The 26,158-nt window shown below is 34.8% G+C and overlaps 1 protein-coding gene and 1 pseudogene across 1 annotated transcript in view; one reads left to right on the top strand and one right to left on the bottom strand.

The window, feature by feature from the left end:
• The window catches only part of LOC128175124 (von Willebrand factor D and EGF domain-containing protein-like), a 75,443-nt pseudogene extending 68,588 nt beyond the window's left edge, over window positions 1–6,855 (bottom strand).
• The window catches only part of LOC128175125 (proline-rich protein PRCC-like), a 134,599-nt gene extending 115,347 nt beyond the window's left edge, over window positions 1–19,252 (top strand). Inside the window, exon 8 of the mRNA XM_052840544.1 lies at window positions 19,240–19,252. The gene's annotated coding sequence lies outside the window, so the exon portion shown is untranslated. The remainder of the gene's footprint in view (window positions 1–19,239) is intronic.
• Window positions 19,253–26,158: the final 6,906 nt, after the last annotated feature.

Below are 26,158 nucleotides of genomic sequence, written 5' to 3'. Positions count from 1 at the left end.
TTTTGTAATTAGTTACAGAATCGATTGCATTGCTTTTTTCATTTTTAATTCATAATATTGTCTTTTACTAATTAACAATTTTTTAATGTCATTGAGTCCATGACCAATTAATACTCGCTATTGTGAGATGTGTTGAGACGAACCGTAATCTTCCACCAGTGATCTTCCCTTCTTTATGACCAATGGCGCTTCTTATCAAATGATAAGGAGAAGTCCTTTTATAAAGATGAAAAATGAAGATTAATAAGGTTTTACGTCCGTGCGGTTTTATTCAGTATGGAAAAGTTACCGACACGGGGACGCGTACACTGTTTGCCGAAAATGCGATTTTGTGAAAATTGACCAATGAAATTCTTTCTTTAAATTATTCTTTTGTTAAGGGGTGTAAAAGTCACCAGCGCACATGTGTTCATACGAAGCGCGCATGATGATGGCTAATTGATTACATAACAATTTGACAACACATTAGAGGTAATAGAAACTTGAACTATACTTAATCCGCACACAAAGGCTAGCTATCTTTAAGTAATCTAATAAAATCCTTGTTCATTAACTTTTTCACCTATACAGTTCACCTAACAGATCAATTACTTACAAGAGCAATAGATGACAAAACATAAAAGACATAGATTTTAGCAACCCTGACAGAAGGTTGATAATAAATGTCATGTTACATAACACTTACTCTGAGAAGTAAATTGAGACATGCCATCGGATTAAAAGAAGAATTTGATAGCTTTACTTACATGTCATTAAAACAAAATATTCAACAATATAATTTTAGTTAATTTGAAAACAAGTTTTCCTCAAGACAATATATTTTCAATTATGCCCTGGCAGAAAAAATTATTTACCTACCTACCCAACTTCAAAATTTAGGGTTGGGTTAGGGGGAAAAAAGATATCTCTTTTATTATAAGAAAAGATGCCCAGTGTAGGATTATTAAATGCAGGAGAGTTGCATAGAAATATAATACATTGATATGTTCTGTAAGATTTGCTTAACTTAGTAATGAGGTACATTACTGTGTTGTGACAAGTTGCATGAAAGTGTTCAAGTGTCAACTTGTTTGACCAAGTTTCAAAACCAAGTGGCATAGCGGTTACATGACAGGTTGCCTCACTAGGTTGCGAAAAAAGCTGACATTGAAATAAACACCAGGCAGGTTAAATATCTGTTTACTGAATTAAAGTTAGTTCATTTTTCCAAGATGCACTTGCCAAACCCATTATTACCATTTTGTCGCATTTCCTGTAAACCGCGAGTGATTGCAAGATTTAAGGAAGAGAGGGATGGTCGTTACCATATTTTCAATTTGATTTTTTAACTCCAGAATAAAGTTTGAACATTAATTGCTTATTAATTTTTCGTAACTCCCAAAATGGGGGGGGGGGGGGGGGGGAGGGATGAATGCATGGTTATGATGTCCACGAACTCCTCTAACCTAATTGCGATATCCTTAGCCCGCGGGGCGGGGGCTCAGGCCGTGGGAGGGGGAGAGAAGATTGCTATATGGTGTTAAAGCCTGCAAAGTTTAAATCTTCTATACTTTCACACATCTTAAAGAGTAACTGACATCATAAATATGTTAACTAGGACTTCCCCTACTAAAACGTTTTTCACGTCCACTGAATTTAGGCGGGGCCAAAATGGATGTATATTGTTAATGCTTATAATGTTTAAAAAATTTCTTCTCTACTACCAAATAATGTAGCAGGTCAGTGCCGTAAAGGTTTTTATCAGTACTTCGCATTGAGTTTATTTTTGTTTTGAGACTGAATTTGACCTCTACATTAGAAATTTAACTTTACTAATTTACAAATAAGGTATGAAAACAACTTTAGTCTCAATATAGATAAACCAGATATAATAAACCAAACTCAAAGTAATGAAAAGCAAGATTAATAACCCTTTATAAATTTATTATAACAAAATAAAAACAAACAAGTTTACAAGTACTCAAAATCCCCCAACCCTAAAACCTAACTTCAACAGGGACCTCAAATAGACAGACAAGACGGGGACTCAGGAGATATGAAGCTAGCGAAACCATTTGTCTCCCTTTCTCTATCTGGAGAAAAGTAGCTAGCGAAACTAGCTGTCTCCCTCAAAATGTTTTTAGACCAGGAATCCCTCTACCAACGTTTTAAAATTCATGTCCTTCGAGGTAGGGGTTCTAATAGCTGCAATAATGTAGCCACAATTCCACAGGATCTCCGTAATGGTGCAAAATTAATTTTTTAATGCGGCTGACTTCGGTCTGAAAAGATTGATTTTATAATTGACTTCCTTTAGATAAAATGATTTTTTAAATTCAGGTTGAACAAATTAACCGTATATAAATCAAAACCAGATAAAACACATCAGCATGTTGTGTCGTCTTTTTCAGCAGCCATGACATTTCTCGTGTGATTTTATGGGATGTACGGTTGGAGTTTTTATGGGCTTGATAACGTGAATGTCAGTGTAAATAATTGATCTTACTTCGTTATATCACTAAAACATCATTTAAGGAAATGGTATATAATGGAAAATTCATATTTACCGCGTTAATTATGTTTAAAATAGGGGAATTCCTATATTCAGTTCAAGACCCGCTCCTGAATTCTCATTGGCTGTCCCAAAATAAAACCGGTCAAGGTCAGTAAATATGGCGGACAAATTCAACTTTCGTTGTTGACATACACGAAATATAACCGACATATGGCTATACTTGATATTTTTGGATTGATTTATGCCATAGACATCTACAACGTTTGAGTCAAGGTAAGAAATGCAAATGTTATTGTCATTTATAAACGATTTGAGACGAAATCGTTGCGGGAGTGAATTACTCCCGCACTGAATCACTCCCGCACTTGCACCATTACGGAGATCCTGTGGAGTTGTAGCCCTCTCCCCCCCCCAAAAAAAAAAATCGGGAGAGGGCTACATTATTGCAGCTAGGGTTCTGACTCGGGCGGGGCCAAAATATGCATATAGTGTTTATGCATTTAATGTGTTAAATCTTCGTCTTCATTACTTCTGCGGATACTGAATATAAACTGACTGCATATAAAAAAGAAAAGAAAACCCTCTATCAATTTCTTTAATTTTCTCGCAGTGTAGGGATTTGAATCAAGGACAAGGCCAAAACACTCATAAACATGTAATGTATAGGGTAGGGGTTTTTAATGTAGGGTGTGGTCAAAATGTTCATTAAGTGTTAATGTATATGAAATGTTTAAAAAACGTCTACTAACAGAGATTAATCAAAGTACTGAAGTACTGGGAGTTGATTTTATTGATTATTATCAATTTTAAAATCAACGATATGTTATTTTGCCTGACAAGAAGTTTCTAATCAGTATTTTAATTACGCACATTTTTATAATATGAATTCTCGAACTTTTCCGACAAGAATTTCGAGAAAACCCCATATGAATCATGTTGTGTGATATTTAAAGATAGAATTAATTCCATCAAACTGTGTATCAGTAATCGAAATGTTTCTAAAAATTGTACACGTCTGGTTCCAAGCAATATTGAACTCTAGTCTCGTTCAACCAGACGCTCGGCTGTCTCAGTTAATCTCCGACTACCAAGAAAGACTCTCTGCTTGTCGGAGATTTACGGAGACAGCTGAGTGTCTGTTTGAACGAGACTGTATTGAACTCTGGCGTAGGAATACATACAACTACAAAAACAATTAAATTGTTCGTACTATATTAAATCTGACTATTTTCAAGGTATTTATAAATACGTTTCTATGAAAAACAATGGTACAGCATACAGAACACCGAATTTATTATTTTCAAGATCCACGTCTTGTCAGCGGTGAAGATTTGTGCTTAAGGCCAAACCCTCACTTTCGGTTTGCCAGAGTAACTGCATAGGAGAGTTGAAAAAATCAACTCCCAAAAACTGATTGCATATTTAGAAAAAAACATAAAGCTGTCATAATATAATATTATTTATGATAAATAAAATAATATTTATATTATTTATAATAATATTTATGTTAACTACATGTAAGGCAAGGGTTATGGCTAGGAGGGGGTATATTTGCCAATGTTTTTATTCTGCTTAGGAATTTCAATGAAAGAATGGGCTAAATCACATATCTAGAAAAAAAATAAAGCTGTCATTCAAAGTTAAGATATTGTGAAGTCATTTGAAAAGAGTTTAGGATAATGGGTTATAACTAACAGTTCCCTTGGTTCTTTATAATAGAGCTATCTTCCTTTGCTTGTTCATATTTAGTAATCAATCATTGAATATAATGTAATTATAAAGTTGCATGATTAAAAGAGTTATGCAGGGTTTTTATCATATGAAAAAAAAACCCAGTGTTTTTTTTTTTTTTTTTTTTTAGAAACAAATAGATTTGTTAATAGTAAAATAATGATTGGCTTACCAAAATAGTTGATAAGCAGTACATGTAAAGTGAGTTTGATATAAATGCAAGATGGTGATCAAATGTCAACAAAGGTTGAATATTTAAAAGATAGAACAGATGTCAGTTAACTATTTAAAGCTTTTAAAGCTGTTTGTTTATTTGTTCGTAGGGGATGGATGGTCGGAGGTTGTTTTAAATAACACATGTATACTAGCCACTTTGTTTTAGTTTATCTATGAAAACATATAAATAACATATACACACGAAACATATTTTAAGTTATCAAATATGAAAAAAAAATCCATCCGAGTCTTGCACCTTTTCAATATCAGGCCATGCGCTCTATTACAATCTTTAAGTTTTTCTCAAAAATTATACGTTTTATAGTCCTTTCTGAAAAGTTAAGGCAGGGAGGTGGTCGTCATTACATTATTATATTATTTTTATTCCATAATGAAACTTAATCAAATGCATATATGAGACTCCTCAACACGTTAGTGTATGGGCAATGGTACTCAAGTGACTTAACTAAACAACTAAAACAACATTTTTATCATATATTGTATGGTATTACTTTATTAGATTCATTCTAGCTACTACTGTACATAAAATAAAATGTTATTTAGTTTGACACAATATATTCGTTTTTCCTCTAAGACAAATCATCTGATAGAAGGAAGTAAAGGAAATACATTGGTGAACAGTCACCAAAATGCTTTTCACTTCGCAAAATCTGAAATACAATCTTAGGTTGCATAACATTTCTTAGTTTGTTCAGCGGTTAAGGATATTCAAGGACATGCTGTATTGACATAATTAAAAAAGAAACACTGGTATTTGGTTTCGTTAAGGTCTTTTAGTACATTTTTAAAACCTCGTATCAAGTAAAAACCGGTTTTAGAATAATTCAAGCGTTCTAGCGACAATTCTTTTTATAGACTACATTGAATGACACTTTAGATGACTCAAAGAATTTTCCAGAATATTTTCTAATTCAAATTCGTGAACCAAGGTAGCATATTGTTATGAGTATTTTCAACCTTCTAAAATTATGATCTTCAGTGGTCAGAAAAGGATTTTTACTGGGACTGAACATTTAACTAAAATACAAAGTTGTAATGATGAATTTCCGATTTCAATAGAATACATTATTGAAAATTTTATGTAAACAAGCTTATGAAATGGTTTTGTTTTTTAAACAATAACCATCTGGATTAGGAGAAAAGACCAACATAATTCTCACATTTCACACTTAAATGTATGGAGAAAGAGGTTTTTTTTTCATCTAGGCAAGATTAAAACAAAAATGTTGAGACCATTTGTTTAATCAATATTCATCAAAGAATTTCAAGAAGGGTTTTTTAAATTTAACTGAAAAGTAATGAAATCTGGATTAAACAGAACGTTGCAAAGCAATATCATTTGTCAATGATTTTTTTGCCTGTTTCAGCACATCAACGTAAACATGTCCTCTACAACATTTTTTTTTATTTTTGTGACTACTTTCTTATTTTGCAAGGGAAATGTTTTGATAGAAAATGTCCCCTTTTCTGGCATTATGATTTTTTTTACCATTTCAATTTTCGGCCAAAAATAATTTATTTGATGGAATTTACCTGCAAATTAAACCCAATAATATAAAGAAGAGAAAAATATTCTAAAATTTTGATTTTTATTATTTGGGTATATCTGTTTTAAGAAGAGTAATATAATGTAAAGTTGGCAACGCCCATCCAATTCTCTTAATCGCTAAATTGAAAGCATCGGAGCGATACACATTGCATATATAAGGCAGAGAGATTGCAATAGCTTTCGAATTAACATATTAATGCACCTTTCTATAATTAAGAAAAAAAGAAAAAGATAAATAAAGCACGAGCGATTCAATACGTGTATGCATTGGAGTATCACCTCTGCCTTTGCAGAGGTTTACGGTGCGAAAGAAAACACTTTTCATTTCAAGTTTGCTTGCTTATTTTTATGAGATTATGTCTTGATGGAGCTTTGTGAAAAAACCTCCCGTTTAAATCTTATTTTACAAGGTAAACAAAATAATATCAGAACTTGTGTGACACTCTTTACTGATATGTACTAAAATTTAAACATTTACACAAGGTTACTATGACTATTATTTTACTTAATGAATGCAATTTGTTAATGCCTGAACGTAAAAGATAGAAATTTAAAACAAGAAGCACCGCAAGATTTATTCTTTAATATATGCTGTACAGCGTCTTCTTTAAGGTTTAGCTTTTTAGTTGGTGGGAGATATAAATATTGCATCTTTTTATCATCCCTATTTTGACTAGTGTTTACAGATTAAGATATTGTATATTCATTTATTTAACGCATATTGTAAAAACGAAAAGTACAGAAGAAAAAAAAACTATTAAAGCATTACCTGAATGTTGGCGGGCGGCAAACAGATATAACATTATAAAAGTCTCATCAACAGATAGATTGTGCCGTGCAGTGCCCGGACAGGGCTTATTTCAATGGCAGAAAAGGAGGAAGTAATGATTAAAAAATTTATTATGCGACTGGTCCGCACTGACATTGCAGGTTTCTGGATTGTTTGTCATTATAACAAAGCATCCGAAACCGAAACAAATGTAATCAATAAAATGATATCACGCATTTTCTGATGAGCGAAAAGTTGAATGAATTTTTTTAGAAATAGCATTACATAAACAATCTACTCATAGACAAATTGACAAAGTTGTTTTAATCAGCATATAAGTAATAATGCACATACACATTTCAATATATGTGTATAGAATATTAAAGTTAATTTTTTTCAAAAGATTAATGTTTATATAAAATTAGAATAAATCAAATATTTAAACACAACGTTTCTGTTCATAAATCACAAGTTCAAGCTTGTGTCTAGATAGATGAATGTTAATACCAAGACGATAACTTATAAATTACGTAACACAAAAATGAATACTAGTACCCTTTTTAGTTAAATTTGTTTTGTTTTTGAAAATGAATAAAACGCTAAGAAAAATAATTCAATTTCTTTACTAATCCATTTTTTTTTTAAAATAATGATTTCATAATTGGTCTCGTTCAACTACACGTGTTTTAAGCAATGCTGTGGTAGCGTTGACAAAGAGAATGGCTGAGCTAGACTTGCATAATAGCTCCGCAGAAACAAAACAAACCGCCTTCTAGAGGCCTGTCGACGGTAAAAACAAATGCCAGTTTTCAATAGATGGAAAGGATTTTATTAAATGCAGAAATATCACGAGGTATTTAACGCAGTCTTGAGTACTATCAAGTAAAATTATTCATGATCACGTTCAAGACAATTTCTTTCATATAAAGTTGGGTATAAACAAAATTGACTAATTTAAAACCATTGACCATCAACATATTAAATTAACGCAAAAAATCCAAACCTATAGGAAAATACTGTCGAATAGAAAACGTAAGTTACGCGGTGCTGAATTGGATTTCCATTACATAAATGATACATCAAAATCTTTATGCCCCCGCTCTAAAGGAGGGTGGGTTTTGCTGTTTTACGCCTGTGTGACTGTCTGTCTCTCCATTTGTGTGTCCGTATGTCTGTAACAAATGTTCACCACAGATTTCTCAGCAACTATTACATGTAATCGCAGATGCTTAAAATTGTAACATACTCTTTGGATATGCCATATGTTGGGAGTCATTTCATCATGTACCACTCAGATTTCAACTTCCTGTGAAATTACGACTTTGATTATTTTAAGCCTAAGTTTTCGAACAAATTTCACAGCAACTATTAATCGCAGATGCCTGAAATTTTAACATTGTGACCCTATTTGTTCGGATATGTCATATTGTGGGAGTCATTCTTGAACAAATTCGATGTCAATTTTAATGTTTCAATTTCAATTTTAAATGTCGACTTTGCTTATTTGGAATGTTCACATCAGAGCAGGGATATCACATTGGCTACTTGTTGTCTTTATTTTACAGCTGTTCTATAACTTTTAATTTTAAATTGAAATAACCCATAATTTAATTTACTTTTTTCAAGGTAAAAAAATACCAAGCGGACGCCATACATTAATATTGGGGTCGCCAAATAAAATACTTTTCACATCTTGCGCAAAACGGGTGTGTGTACATTGACTTCTCTTACACTTGGAAAATTAAGTGACCACTGAATATGTATGGCATCTAAACTAAATCTTAATCCTTAAGTATATATTTTCAAAGTTATTCTGTGAAGTATGTTTTCTCATTTTTCTTTCATTTTGATGTAAAAAGCAATACCTTGAATTTGGCCCTGTCACCTAAGCATAATGCTCCCCTGGTTTTGATTCATGTGGATTTAATAATTCATATTGTTTGATTGGTCAAAATAAGCTATCACGCTCATAAACAGTATTTAGGCACCAGGCAATATTTATCACCATGATGGGACCGGTGCTAAAAAATATTCATTAAAAAAATGGGCATGTCCCATGGCTTTCACATTGAAAAAAAAATATGTGTCCAATGCCTGTATGCTTAAAAAAAGTCACTGTCCCATGGATTTACATCATATTCATGAGATTTTAGCAACAAAAATTACAAAAAGTAAAATGTAAACAATTATTTTTTTATACTATTAGTACATTCTATGTATATGGAAGGGAGTAACTTCCTATTAATTAATGTACAGAATGAACTCAATTTGAGTAAATTGGCATAGAAAGTAAGAAATGTCTATGCTGATGACAATAAACAGACTAAGTTAATTACTGAGACAAAAATTATAAATACTTTAAAACAGTTTAAAAATGAATTTAATCATTAGATTTATAAATTTGCAGCAATTTTGCTGTCGAATTTAATGAAATGACATTAAAGGGGAATGGTCCCAATTTTGGTCAAAAATCATTTTTTCGATATTTATGTTTACAATGCTTCAGTAAGGCATTTTAAATAGACAACCAATATTTGAGTGTCAGTCGTTAAGTTTACGTTATATGCGAGTTACGAATCCTACAATGTTTGCAATGTATACAAAGCTTTTGTTTACATTTTAAGTTTTAAAGTGTGAACCCAGTTTTAGACTTAAAACGAATTTGCTAAACGTTAGAAATTGTTTACTTATGCTTGAAATAAATAAGAGCATAGTCAAATCAACTTGAAAAAGTTTTATTGGTATTTTGAATCTATGTGAACAAAAACAGGACATAAGCCTTGTTTATATGACAGATAATTGTAAGCGCTATATCTTGCTTATAACTCAACGACTGACTCTCAAATTTCATTTGATCATTAGAAATGCATTCCTAAAGCATTGCAAATAATAAAAACAGAAAAATAGAATTTGACCAAAATCGTGACCATGCCCCTTTTAAGCAACCTGACTAATATAACTCAGTTTTTTAAATAGAATATTCTTATTCAATATATGTATGTGTTTCTCACATGTAGACAAATGCAACTAGATGCTGTCATTAGACAGTAATACCCGCACCAACTGTTTGCCCCTAAATACATGTAACACTGTTTTGTACCAGTTTAATTAAAAAAGAAGGCCACATGCATGCTACGGTAATACAAATGTACATTTAAAAATTATAATTTTCATAACTGAAGGATGAGATCCCTTCCCATATGATAAAACAAATGAGCAGCACTTTATGTGCAATTTGGGGTTGAACATTTCATGTCATAGAAAGTATAATGGTCTATATAATTATTACAAACAAAATTAAAAATTAAATTATGCCCCCTCCCCGTGGCGGTTGCCGATTTTAGATTTGCTTCTGTGTGCCTACATGTACATCATCGTGTGGACAGATTTAGAGAAGGGGTTGGATAAGGGGTCAAGACCCCCCCCCCCCCAAGGAAAATAATTTATATCAATAGTAAAATTACCAAAAAATACACCTTGGATCCCAATGCTCTTACAGACATGTAAACGCTCTAACCCATTGCGCTTCAATGTTAGGTAACATTATTTTGGGGGTAAATATTTAATTAATATTTATACTTAATTGTTTATCTCAATAGGAAGTATACATCACAATATGCAGGTGTCCTGCACCACCTTAAAGCTGTTATTTACCTAATTAAATAGTGTAAGGGGTTTTGAAGAATAGGTCATAAAAATACATGCATGTTACAAATAACTGATATTTGTCTGAAGTTACGTACACAACACAGGTCTGCAGATCGCATTAGCGGGTAGTAGATTTACCCAGCTCTTCGATTAAATGGTTTCAAGTGTATACATACATGCATGTGTTTTCCGTATGCAGAAAAGGATTAGTTAAGATCAGCTAAAGGAATTGATTATTGTGTTTTAATTGGATTATCATTATGATGTTGACCAATATAGGTAAGCATAATATATGTAGTAGCAGAAGCACAATACATAAGTTTTACTTTCACTTTCTAAATGTGATCTCCCTTTGACAGCATACTGTATCATCATCTTTTAATATTTAAATATTAAGCTTATCATCGTTACCTATCCTATCGCATTTTTTTCTCTCATTTTAATTGCAAAAGTTATTTTTATCATTTGTCAGACTTACACTATTGAGTTTACCCCATATTGACCCTGTATAAACAATTTCGTATTAAATTTGTGTATTACATGTAAGTAAGTGTAGACACCTATCATTTTTATATTTCTTTCTTAATTATTATAATGCATCAAATATAGTGTAGGTCATGACCTGATGGGACTGTTCTGATTCCACGAAACAGGAAAATGCAAAATATCTTCTAATGTCATTATGATGCATCAAATGATGTAAAGTACATTAATGACCCCCAGGTGTTGTCTTTAACCCCCCCCCAACCTTTATCAAATAGGAAATGATGATACACTGTATATTTTGTTAACTTCTGAAATTCTCATCCCTAAACCATATACAGTAAAACACGGTTACAGCGAACACGCTTACAATGAATTGACTCTTACAGCGAAGTAATTTTCCTTCCCCATGACTATAAAATATGTTGTAAACTTGACGGATATAACGAATTTTGCTTATAACGAAGTAAAATCACCCGTCCCTGGCACTTCGTTATAAGCGAGTTTTACTGTAATTTATTCTTGCTCTTTGTGTCATTGCTCGTCAAATTGTATATAGGTAATGCCCCCTTGGAGACATCTGACATTCTAGAACTAGAAATAATAAAGTATTTTATCTTATTCATATGTAGTGTTTGATCCATGTGGGTAATTCCTAGCCTAATGATGACACTGCTTTGTTTAGGAGACTTTACAATTGCCCCAAATAGGCGAATACACATGCATATAACATTTTGTTTATAAATCTTGAATTGAATTAAGCAATGTCCAAAATGTTAATGTGCATCAGGAGAGAAAAAGCAATTAATTAATAATTTAAAATTTGCTACTGCACACATGTGAGAATGTATTCAGAAGACTGAATCTTCACAATAGTACCAGGTTAAATTGGGGGGGTGGGCTGAATGTGGAGTATAAACATTTATAATTTGAATCATTTAGTGTTATTAATTTTAACTTGTCAATGAATATTAGTTATTGATCCAAAGGTAGAAATATTACCTCTGATCATATGTCAATAGATCATTTGTCAATTATGCAAGGTGTAATGTATTTTTTTTAAGAATTACATTTTTTACCAGTTTGTAAAAGTTTTTAGACACCCAAATTATATTTTGATTTTAATAGATTGTTCGACAATTAAGGGGAGGGGAGAACAGTTTATATATGAGTTTGTTTGGGGGTGGGGGTTCCAAGTCATGTATTTGACAATTTTTTAATGTAATTTAAAATAAGACTAAGCCATACTACAGTCATGAACATGAATAGTATAGTCTGAGAACAAAACACAAACTAATACATGTACATGTATATATACATAGGAAGTATTACAACACATAGATGATTGATCTATATCTGGGTTCTTAAATTGAATCATATATCATGTACATATTATATTATTGTTTCTTTGTTCAAGGCACTTCAGATTGTATGTAGGTCATGATCCCAAGTGCTCCTCCTGAAATTATCAAATATCATAAAAACCAGTGAGATCCCCACTTTAATCCAAAGATATTATTCCTCCTTAGGTCATGGCGCATCAGATCATTATGGCATGTAAGTCATGTCCCTAAGGGGTCATCCTGACCCCCTTAGAATCAGAAATTGACAATTATCTTTAAATTATTGATGTCTGATGATCCTATCTCTATTTAATCTTTATTATTAAATCTCCGGAATGAAATTTGGAGACTTATTGTTTTTGTACGATTCTTAATACATGTATTATTATTCTTTGTCTTCTTTTTTTTCTTCTTTCCCGCTCTGAACTTGTTTCTCAGAGATGGCTGAACAGAATTGTGTAAATAGATAGCCATGCTATGACCTTGAATTGCTAGTATTACATAATGGTCACTATGATATTTATGTGTACCTAGGTGCTGCGCACTGAATAGTGTTAATGATAATTGACAGAATGAACTCTGTGACTCTTGTAGCAATGCGTAGTATTCCTAAATGATGTTATGAAAACAGGTGCATAATACGGGCATAATAATATCCAAATTGAGAGTTTAACAACAAGTGACATATTTGGCGATTCTGTGTCTGCAACGATAGCTCTAGTACTTTATATTGAGTCATGTATTGTGTATTCTATATATTAACCTTTGTAACCTTTTATGCCGTGTATGAATGAACGTATTGTGAGTAAGTGATGCCTCATACTAGGTGGGGGACTCCGAGACCCAGGACTCGGAGACCCACATCCTGCATCCAGACTCTTTGATTGGCAGTTTTGACGGTTTTGTTACTTTATTTAGAAATAAAATATTAATCTTAATTTTGAACACTAAATGTTCACTCATGATCGTCGTATATGGGCCGAACTAGTCAAAACTGTCCATCATAAGTAAAACCTTATATATACCCATATGAAATGAGATTGTGCAGACTCCTGATTTGGGCTGCTATTAGCTGATGTAATTGTAACTATACGATCACGCTTAATAAAACCGCTTGAGAAAGAAATACTGGACTTGTCATCACTAAGTTTGAGCTGACCCTCAATTGGATCCGTAAGACAGAAGGCTTACATGAACTTTCTTGGTGCCGTGACCAGGATTGAGCGAAGTTCAATACAGAGTAAGGTAAGAACCATTTCTATATGTCTCTTATAGCTATCTCGAAGTAAACAACTTTGTCTAAGCAACCAATATGGCGACAGGTGATGGGTTTGATAAAAAAGAATTTAAAAATCAAATGGAGCAATTAGAAAAACAATTCGCGGGGTTGGGTCAGAACGAGGAAAATAAAGGGCAAGAAACAGGTCAAAAGCCCCCAGAAAAAGAGCAGATTAAACAAAATACTTTTGAAACATATCATGATGCTAGGCCGTATGAAACTCGTGAAACTCGACACCGAGTCCCAGATCAGGATGATGAAAAAGATTATTTTATTGGTCAAGTAAAAGCTATAACAGCCGCACTCTCAGTGCCCCTATCTTCTGTGATAACTCCTTTTGAGGGAGATGCTCAAAAATTTAAACAGTGGATAAAGGAAGTTGAAAAGTACAGTGTTATGTCTGGGAAACAAGGTCATGAGATCCCCATGCTTGCATACATAACGAGTAAGGGTTCAGTTGGGGATTATATTAAAAGGTATTTAGATGAAACAGATGCGTCTGAAGAAATCCCATCTTGGAACGATCTTAAGGAATCCCTTAAAAATAGATTTGCAGAAATAACAGATCCCCAACACGCGTTAGCATTAATGCGTAAGACTCGACAAAATTCAAATGAAAGTGTTCAGTTGTTCGCCGAGAGACTATTGCAAATCGCGGAAGACGCCTACAGTAATGACAGACTAAAAGACCCTTTGATACAACAACAGTTAGTAGATATCTTTTGTGACGGGTTGATATTCGACTATCTCAGAATGAAAATTTTGCGAGAAAACCCTAAAGACTTAGAATCCGCAATTCAAATAGCAATGCGAGAACAAAATCTGAGACAGAGACTAGCGATAAGAGGGTCAAATATGACAGAAATTGTACAAAGTAATGACAACAGACGAACTCTTTCAAATTGTGATACTACTCTTCCCTTATTAAAGGATAGAGCAGATAATCTTACCACAGTAGAAACAAGGCATGTAGAACCAATGGAAATTGACCATGCGCGTAACAGTAGGTGTTTTAAATGCAAACAGACGGGTCATAGGGCTCGATTTTGTACTCTAAACAAACCCCAAGTCAGGTCTCAGCCTCAAATGAATAAACGACCCAGTCAAAACAAACCCGTCCATAATGTAGAGCAGAAACCCCGTTCGCCTGTGGAATGTTGGAATTGTGGTAAAGTAGGTCATGTGCGTGCAGATTGTTGGGGCTCGCATATGTATCAAAGAGCGCAGCAAAATCGGGGCAGACCATCAAATCGTCAAGGCCGAACATATGAATCTAGCGACCAAGTAAATAGGGGATCGTCTCAAAATTTCAAATCGCGTTCTTATTTTGACAAACAAAAACAGGAAAACTAAGACGTTCTTCCTTCGTTCAAGCCCGAAGAAAGAACTTTAAACAAAGACCTACATATGAAATTAATTTTACTAACAACCCCAGTAGCTGTTTATTAAAAGTAGAAAAAAATAAATTTAGAGCTTTGGTAGATACAGGTGCAGCCGTATCTCTAATTAGTAAGAAAATGTATGATAATCTATTTCCCCGCCCCAAGTTGTTTAACAATGACATCCCCTCTTTACAAGCAGCAAATGGCAATTCTTTAATTGCGATAGGGTATGTAAATATTTCCTTTAAGATTTCAGGGTTAACTTTAGACCACAGACTTTATGTGACAAAGGGACTCAACCGAAACATGATTCTCGGTCGTGATTGGCTCAAGAAAAACAATGTTCGTTTATACTTTGATCTTGGACTCATGCGTATTGATGGCAAAGTATACGCGGAACTTAAAGAAGATTTACACATCTCAACTATTGTAAGAACTCCTAAGAAACTTATTATGAGACCAAACACGGTGACTGTATTCTATGGAAAAATAAATAACAATTTTCCTCTGGAAAAAAATGACTTGGTTGAGGTGAACAGCATAGACAATAACTGCATTATGGAAGACCCAGGACTATATTTAAAAGACGCCGTTTGTATAGTTCGGAAAGATAAGAAAGTTCCAATGATCTTCGTTAACCAAACTAACAAAAAGTATAAAATTCCAAGAGGCTACATAGTAGGATGAATTACCGCATTAAAACAGAAGGAAATCTCAGAAATACAGACTACTCAAGACACAAAAGAAGAAATTGATGTACCTAAAAGATTTGAACACTCAGTCAAAAGACTTGTGAGCAAAAACAATGATTTATTTGCAAAGAAAGACAGTGATCTTGGAGTGACTGATACTGTTAAAATGAAGATAGAAACTGGAGATCACCACCCAATAAAGAACAGACCCTACCGTGTACCCTTAAATAAAAGACAGATAATTGACAAGGCCATACTGGAAATGATGGACGCAAAGATAATTGAGAGATCACAATCGCCTTGGTCATTTCCCTTAGTAGTGGTGAAGAAAAAGGACGGATCAGACCGGATGTGCGTTGACTTTAGAAGCTTGAATAAGATAGTGAAACCAGTACCATTCCCGCTACCGTTGATTGATGACATCCTATGTTTACTAGGTAAGGCAAAATATTTCACTGCACTAGACTTAAAGAGTGGATATTGGCAAGTGAAATTAGAAGATTCAAGTAAAGAAAAAACGGCCTTTGCATGTCACAAAGGACTATTCCAATTCAACCGGATGCCATTTGGGTTGAGTAATGCACCGACAGTCTTTCAAGAGCTGATGAACATAGTTCTTCAAGGACAAGAGGAGTTTGCCATCGCATACCTGGATGACATTCTTATATTCTCAGAGACACCGGAAGATCATCTTCGGCATATTAAGACGTTTTCAACCGCCTAAGGAAGCATGGACTTAAAATGAAGCTAAAGAAATGTAGTTTCTTCAAGGAACAGACAGAATATCTTGGTTTCATCATTGATGAACATGGCGTTACACCTGATCCAAAGAAAGTCGAAGCTATAAGAAAGTTACCAGTGCCCACTACAGTCCGAGAAGTTCGTGGCTTTATAGGTATGTGTAGTTATTACAGGAGATTCATACCGAACTTCTCTAAGATTGCGGAACCATTGATTGACTTAACCAGAAAATATGCAAGGTTCAAATGGACACCATGTTGCCAAAAAGCGTTTGACTTTATTAAAGAAAGTTTAACGGTAGTGCCTTTACTAGCATATCCAGATACTAATAAGCCGTACATCCTGTACACCGATGCCAGCGACAATTGTATTGGAGCGTGCCTTACTCAAAAGACAGAGGAGGGAGAAAATAAGCCAATATATTACTTATCCCACAAGCTGAGTAAAACTCAAGAAAAGTGGTCAACCATAGAAAAGGAGGCATTTGCAATCCATTACGCCCTTCAAAAGTTAGACCATTATTTACACGGTGCTCAGTTTACTATAAGAACAGACCATAAGCCGCTCAAGTATATCTAAGAATCTCCAATGCAAAATAAGAAAATTCAACTATGGGCATTAAGTATTGCAGGATATAACTGTAAGGTAGAGTACATAGAAGGAAGATTTAACTGCTGTGCAGATCTCTTATCCCGATTACCGACAGTCAACCTCGAGTGTGAAGAGGAAGAACAATCAGAGCATGATGAACCAGATGTTAAGGACAATTTCTTTGAAGTGAACGTACTTAACTCCAATGCCTTTTCGCCTAAGAGATCAGCCAGATGTGAAGTTAAACAACACGACGAATTGGTCAAACCCTTTATTGATCTACCAGAAGAAATCAACATCAAAGAAAGTCAACAACACGATGAGCAGATTAAGAAACTGAAGAATCGGTTAAATAAAGGAACAGCAACGGCAACCGAAGAGAAGAAGTTTTTGGAAATTGATGGTTTAATGTACTATCTTTCAGATGGAGACTCAGAAGGCCCAAAACTTCGCCTGTATGTACCACGTGAGTTAGAACTTTTAGTAGTGCAGCAGTATCATGACGGACTTGGACATATGGGAGTGGACAAAACATATGACGTAATCAGACAAAAGTACTACATACCAAATTTGTACAAAAGGTTATACTCTTATATAGAAGGATGTGTAGTATGCCAAACGAGGAGCAATAAGAAAAATCAACCTCCACTTCAAGAGACAGATATACCACCTTTTCCAATGGCTAAAGTAGGACTTGATCTATCAGGACCATATCCAACATCCTTGTCGGGAAACAAGTACATAGTTTCTTTTATTGACATTTACTCTGGTTGGCCAGAAGCTTTTCCCGTTCCTGATAAGTCAGCTGACAACATAGTACATCTTATCTTAGAAGAAATATATCCAAGATATGGCTGTCCTCTTCAAATCCTCACAGACAACGGAACAGAAAATGTGAATAAGAAAGTGGAAGAAACTTTAAAAGAATTGAATATCAACCATATCAAAACATCTTATTACAGTCCTCAAGGTAATGGTAAAGTAGAACGATTTCATAGAACTCTACATGACGTGATGGCTAAGAAAACAACAGACAACGCTCAAACATGGGATATTCATCTTAATCAGACGTTGGCAGCCATTCGTTTCCATCCGAACGATTCGTCAAAGTTTTCCCCATATTACCTTATGTACAACAGAAATGTCGTATTACCTCTTGATACGTTGATGAAACCTCGAAGGAGATACGCGGGAGAAGATCAACACAAGATCGCCCTTCAAGAACAGCATAAAGCTTTCCTGCTAGTACATCGTAATATGAAGGAAGCCAAGAAGAAACAGAAAGCTCAGGCCGATAAGAGAAGCAAGGATGAAAATTTTCAGGTAGGTGACCCTGTCTACCTTAAGAACAACAGAAGACAAAATAAGTTAGATAAAAAGTGGCTACCGTATTATCGAATCATAGAGCAGAAAGGACCAGTTAGTTTCGTGGTGAGAGATCAATTGACTGGATTAACCACCAAATGCCATGCACGACAATTAAGACTGGCAGATATTTCGCACTGGCCCCTTTCACAAACTACTGAAGATGGTGGAAGAACTCTAAGAAAAACTAACTATGTGGTGCCACCGGAAGATGAATCGTCGTCAGAAAATGAAGACATACAACCAGAACCATTGGAAAGAGCTATACAGTCCAAACAATGGGAAAGAGAAGGATCTTCAGACGAAGAGGATATTCCCCTAGCAGAACTTCAAAGACGTATAAGAGCTAAAAAGATCATGGATGATCAGCAGTATAAACACGAGAATGATCAGACCGTAGATTCAGAATCGGATGAGACTCATGAGACAAAACAATGTGATGAAAATGGTGGTCAAGACTATGAAATACCCTTAGATAACCCTAATGTACCCTTAGATGAAAATATGGAAATAGATGAAATAGTCCCTAAATTAGGTCTATGCTTCAAACCAATCGCTAAACCGCGTAAACCAATCCCTAAACCCCGTAAGAAAAATAGCAAACAAAAGTATGCTGAAGATTGTTTGGCTATTTTGAAGCAATTAACCAAAGTACTGGAATAAATAAGATATTTCAGTGTAGATGTAAATGATCTTGAATAAGCTTAGCTTTGTATATATCGCACGCTTTTAAAAAGGTATGACAGGATGACCCATGTGACATTAAAACATGTATTGAGATATACCGACTAGCAAACGCGGACTCAGCACCTCGGTTATATGTATGTATATGCGGAGTTAAAAAGATTTAACATATACTCGAAATACATGACACAGCCACTAAGTAAGAAATGTTTAAAGTGTGATTTTTGTATGTGATTCAAGATTATTGGTAAAAACAATCAAAATATTACTATCGACATCTTGAATATGGGACAAGGTTGCTCGAGTTTTCATGGTTCATTTTCATTAACCCCTGTTATAAACATGAAAGTAATTTCAAGTCACTGATTTTTCAGTACTTCACACAAAATAACTAGATATTAGAAAAATAGAATTCCTGAAAAACTAAACATACTTAAGTTTTCCATATGAATTCACTTATGGCGGAATTGCCAGTAATTAATTTGCAACCCATGAAATCCTCATCTTGGGTGGGAAGCCCCTGGTTTTATGTGTGTTTAACTTTGGCAGTAACAATAACGATAGGACTTTGTATTAAGAAACGTAAAACTATTAAAAAGTGGGGTGGTATATGTTGTGGTGGTTGCTGGACAGGTTGTCGAAAAAGGGGTAGTGACGGAGATAAGAAAGGTTCTCCCAAAGACACTGTATTTTGTTGTGTGAATCCAGAGAAATGGACCACTAGTGACATTATTGAACTTGAACCAATCCCAAAAACACTAGGATCCAAGAGAAACCCCGACAGAGCGGAAGACTCGAAACTCGCAAATTGACCAGTAACACGGGGACAATTTCGACCAAACTAGCACAACAATTACTTGGAGAGGAGAAAAATGAAGAATCGCCATGGACCAAATACTATCGACCGGACCCAGAGCTGGCACGTAAGTACCTGGAAGAGAAGGCCGCGATGTCTACGCAACAGAGGAACGCAGGAGACGCTCCGCGAGAAGTCGCCTCGCCATCCGCGCCGACCCTCTATCCACGGGTGCCGATGATGGATGAATAATTAAGCTACAGCCGCGAAGAAGTTGTGTATTCCTTATGAAAGGATTGTGAAATTTAGCGAAAATTAAAAGATGTGAAATGTGTTAAAGTAGATATGTGCGTTATCTTGTGCTAATGTAAATCTTGTATTTGTTGATTCACTCTGGAGAAATTCAGGAAGAAACCGATGGACTCCGAACTTATGACGCTAACCTCGCCCCTAGGAAGGAAGATATATTTATGTGAACTTATACGCATGCACTGACTTTGTATATATATGTGACATCAAGCTTAACCATACTTAGTATTACTTTGATGATGAATTACGATTATATTCAACTATGGTTATTCCATCTTGGTCATTATTATCATACTGTATTCATTATTGTTTTCATGATTGTAATGCGATATAATCAAGCTATATGATTTTATGAACATGTATACATCCTGGGTATAGATTTGTTTTTATAGATGAATGGTGTTCCAAGCCGGAGGTGGAAACATGTCACTTGTTACTATCTCTTAACATAGATGTTCTGACTGGTATGTCACTAGGAAGTTCGTCTGATCAAGGGTAGATCAAGGACGCTTTCCTATTCCGGGCGCCAGGCATGAGAAATCTCCCTTAGGGATATTTCTTTTGTTTGGGGGACGTATGTAAATAGATAGCCATGCTATGACCTTGAATTGCTAGTATTACATAATGGTCACTATGATATTTATGTGTACCTAGGTGCTGCGCACTGAATAGTGTTAATGATAATTGACAGAATGAACTCTGTGACTCTTGTAGCAATGCGTAGTATTCCTAAATGATGTTATGAAAACAGGTGCATAATACGGGCATAATAATATCCAAATTGAGAGTTTAACAACAAGTGACATATTTGGCGATTCTGTGTCTGCAACGATAGCTCTAGTACTTTATATTGAGTCATGTATTGTGTATTCTATATATTAACCTTTGTAACCTTTTATGCCGTGTATGAATGAACGTATTGTGAGTAAGTGATGCCTCATACTAGGTGGGGGACTCCGAGACCCAGGACTCGGAGACCCACATCCTGCATCCAGACTCTTTGATTGGCAGTTTTGACGGTTTTGTTACTTTATTTAGAAATAAAATATTAATCTTAATTTTGAACACTAAATGTTCACTCATGATCGTCGTATATGGGCCGAACTAGTCAAAACTGTCCATCATAAGTAAAAACCTTATATATACCCATATGAAATGAGATTGTGCAGACTCCTGATTTGGGCTGCTATTAGCTGATGTAATTGTAACTATACGATCACGCTTAATAAAACCGCTTGAGAAAGAAATACTGGACTTGTCATCACTAAGTTTGAGCTGACCCTCAATTGGATCCGTAAGACAGAAGGCTTACAATTGTACAAAACTCTAGGATATGATAGGCCTGCATATCTAGTTGTGCACCCTGGTTTGATTTTTCCCATTTTGGGTTAAACAACCTCATTTCGGGGGGGGGGGGGTCAAAAGGGTGTGGGGTCTAACATTGAACCTTGTAGGAAGAATCGTAGACTCTGTTGTAAATGGTAACTTGAAAATGGACAAAGATAATAATAACTTGTACAAAGGGTTTTCATAATCATATATTGACTGTTACTGGCATAATATAAAGAGTTTATTAGATCTGACCCCTGGGGTCATCCCCATCCCCCAGTCAATATATTTATTCAAATCCGTTATGCACTTCTATGGAACACTTCCTATCATATCCCGAGATATGATGCGTCTATCCGTTAAATCATAAAAGGAGTTCTAGGATCTATGTTTTTGGAGTGATAAACGTCAATTTTCTGCTACTTTTTGACCCCTTGGATAAAATTTGAATGTTTAAAACCTTACTGCACATCTACAGAACAGTCCCTATCATATCCCAGGATATGATGTGTCTATCCATTAAATCATAAGAGGAGTTCTAGGATCTATTGGGTTTTGTTTTAGTGATAAACGTCAATTTTCTGCTACTATTTGACTCCCTGGATGAAATTTAAATTTTTAAAACCTAATTGCACATCTATAGGACAGCCCAAATTATATCCCAAGAGATGACGTAGCTACTCCAAAAGTTGTAAGAGGAGTTCTGGGAACCATACTTTTTTTTGCAAAAAAACGTCATTTGTTGTTGCCCACTGATCCCCTTAAAAAAAAAAAATTCTGGAACCTGATCACACTTCAATATGACACCCCCAATCATATTCTAGAAGATCATTTGGCTACTGCCAAAAAAATATAACGTTTTTGAAACCAGTTTTTTGGTTAAAAAAAAACACCACGTCATTTTTCAGCCATTAAATTACCCCCGGGACAAAATTGAAAATTCCGAAACCTTATTGCGCATCTATAGGATACCCTAAAACATATTCCAAGAGATGATTTGTCTACTGTTAAAAATGTAGGAGGAGTTCGAGGAAGAAGTTTTTTTGTGAAAAAACGTCATTTTTTACCAATTATTTGACCCCCAGGACTAACAGAGAATTTTTGAAACCTTTTTACAAAACAACATGATACCCCAAATCAAAGTCCAAGAGTTCAGTTTGCTGGTTTATAAGATGTAAGAGCAGTTTGAGAAAGTAAAACGTGACAGACGGACGGACGGACGGACATACGGACTTTAGAAAGTGCGGGTATAATTAATAAATGTACCATATAATGCAAAATCTCTAGATATCCAAGTTTAAAAGTGATATTTTTGATGCATTTACATACCTGTAGTTGAAAAATACCAAAATACCCCCCCCCCCCCTTTCCAATTGTCTCCATTATCACTATATAATTGATGTGTAAATGTATACATTTGACCTTCAAATAAAATCTGCTGTGGTTACTAATTTTGAAATGAACAAGGATCAACATTTTTTTTACCTTTTTATTGTATACTAGTCTATGAATCGACAATCTATACTTATGAATCAAGGCATTTTGCAAATAAACTACAAAACGCCTGCACCAGAGTACTTGCTTACACCTTTGGTATTTCAACACGAGTGAGATGATGTTCGTAAGGTTTTCGGGATTTTCATAACCTGGAGTTATCGTTCGTAACACGAGTTATCTCTCCATTAGAGCAGGTATAGCGCTATGTAACCAGTATAAACAAATGGTTGAAACAAACGTTTTTTGTCTTGTTTAATCGGTTATGTGTGTAAATTGTCAATATAGGAAGACGACTGTGCAATTAAAAGATGCTGTTATACTAAAATACTAAAAAAATAAGTAGAGAGACTTGACGAGCGCGCCTAATTGTACCATATCCAGGCACATACCATGGTTTTTGAACGTGGATTGGGACGGGGGGGGGGGGGGGGCTCATAAAAAAACTACTTAACAAACCAGAAAATTTAAAAAAAGAAAAAGAAAACTAGACACGATCTCGTTGCGAGCAACGAGGAGGTCTTCCGTCCGATTTTTAGAAGAGGAAATGACCTTGCCTTTTATCCTCATCAACGAAACATATCAGGAAATGCAGATGTGATCTAAAAGAGCGATGGATGAAAGATTATCCACCCTGTAGGATCCTTAATTTTAAGGACCAGTCCCATTTTATTTCATTTTAAATAAGAGGTCTTTTGACTTAATAACAGGTCTAATAACCTGTAATAAAAAGAAACCGAAGAAAAAAAAAGAGGGTCTTCCTTTGTAAACGGAAAACCTTAATAACAATAAGAATAGAAGGGTCTTCCGCTGAAGACAGAAGACCCTAATAATAAAAGACTGTTTTTGTCTAAATCTTAATTGAAGAGTGTTTTTCAACGTGTACAATAATTAGTATAATCTGTACCATAATTAATTAGAATTAGTACAGTAATCTAGAATGGTACTTAGTTGAAATTAAAGGCCCAAGATCAAAGATCAAGTAAAATCGGACCGGAAAAACTAAATGATTTTATGAATTGGGGGGGGGGGGGGTTGGTCGGTGACTTCTATATTAAACGTAAAATATTAAATTCTAAATATCACATATTACACAATTTCTAAACAAAATACATATGTTAGAACAATGTATAAGCGCTGTATAAGCCACTGTACCATTGATTTGAAGTTTAAAAATCTCAAAATCTTAATGATGATTTTTTCTTTGATATTTACTTTTATTGTAATATATGTATAGCATTAACATTAGGTACATGGAGATGAATGCAACAGGTCAAAACGTTTGAAATGGGCGGGAACAAATTGACGCGGACGCCTGATATATGAAGCGTATTTTCAATCCACCTCAGCATTTTTAATTTTCCATATATAAGTTAATAGAAAAACATTTTATTTCATCAATAATAGTGATTTTATTTCATCAATAGTAATCGGATCCCCATCCGAGATAGATTATACGCAGGGCAAAGCATATTGTCCGATGACTCGTCAAAAGTCTGAAACCAAGTGAGGGCGATTTTTGAAACGGGATTTATTCCCAGGGGAGAATAATTAATTCAAATTCCGATTTAATAAATTAATACATATATTATAACAATATAAAAATGTTCGCTTGGCTAATTTATACGGATATGCACATTCATTGTGTATCTAGCTATAATGAGAGAGAGAGAGAGAGAGAGAGAGAGAGAGAGAGAGAGAGAGAGAGAGAGAGAGAGAATTACTGACCCCGCTGCTTAATCACTAATCCCGCTTTTGGGCGAACATGTACATGTTTATAGACTTTTGTAAATAAATCTAAACTTTATAAGACTGATTGTAAATGATTATAATCCCAATCCACCCTGCCGTAATGATTTTTATAAATCAAAAGTGAATAATCAGACTCTTTGTTTCAACAGTGTATATCAACGATCAGTGTTTACATCTGTTAATACATAGGCCCAAACACAGATACAAGGGTGGTCAGTTTTCACACCGTATCGCAGTCACCCGGTTGTCAGGGTGAGAGAGAGAGAGAGAGAGAGAGAGAGAGAGAGAGAGAGAGAGATTTCATAGTGTTTTATAGTGTTCAGGAAATCAATATATAAGCAACCTATGTCAATAAACGCATGTATTCATGCATGCGTTTATCTATATAATTATGTAAATAAATACTAATCAGTCCTCAAATTAAAGCCATGTAGAATAACGTTTGTGCATTGCTAAGTAAATGTTGTGTGCATACAGTCATGGAGATGGCGGCATTTCTTTGATGCCGGCAAAGCGACCCAGTGAACTCTAATGTAGTCGTACTGCAAGGGAGCTTCGGCGGCATGTCTTTGATGCTGGCGATGCGACGAGCGTCTGAATTAAGCCAACTGCTGACAGAGACGAGCTCTATATTTGTACTAAAAAAGCTGTTATTATCTTTATTTATTATAAAAATAAAACGGAAAACAATAAAAACCATCATTTTAAAGGTAAAATCGTTAAACAAAACAAAATTAGGGAAGAAATAATAATCGGCACTCGGGGATGGAACCCAGGTCGCCTGGGCACAAGTCCAACACTCTAACGACTGAGCTACGCGGACTCTCGCTTCAGAACTTTTGATCTCAAAATCTCGGGAATGTCTGGATCGATTTAAACACGAATTTCATATTCTGAAGTGTTTTAAGCGTCTCTATCGAATAAAAACATAAATAAAATTCAAATCTAAAAATTTGAAAAATTAAGGTTTTTCATTTCCTTCCGGTGACGACCGGAAGTGACGGCGGACGTTCGGATATGCGAAGGGCACTGCGGCCGTTCATTCTCTACCTTCTCTGAAAATTTGAAGGTTCTATCGTAAATACTTTTTGAGAAAAATCGTGAACAAGCAAAAACGTAAAATCTTCAATTTCTCGGTACCGGAAGTGGCGACCAAAAAATACCCGTGTACTTTTCTTACAAATTTTGTCATGAACAAGATCTGAAAATTTCATGAAAATTGGCTGAAGCATTTTTGAGAAAACGTGACAGAAAAAAAAACAATAAAAATAACAAAGCAACTAGACACGATCTCGTTGCGAGCAACGAGGAGGTCTTCCGTCTGATTTTTAGAAGAGGAAATGACCTTTCCTTTTATCTTCATCAACGAAACATATCAGGAAATGCAGATGTCATATTAAAGAGCGATGGATGAAGAATTATACACCCCCTTGGATCCCTAATTTAAAGGACCAGCCCCATTTTATTTCATATTAAATAAGAGGTCTTTT

The sequence above is a fragment of the Crassostrea angulata genome, chromosome 3 (genome assembly GCF_025612915.1).
Source record: "Crassostrea angulata isolate pt1a10 chromosome 3, ASM2561291v2, whole genome shotgun sequence".
Lineage (NCBI taxonomy): Eukaryota > Metazoa > Mollusca > Bivalvia > Ostreida > Ostreidae > Magallana > Magallana angulata.
Note: the sequence above shows the minus strand (reverse complement) of the source record. Positions and strands in the feature narration are given on the sequence as shown.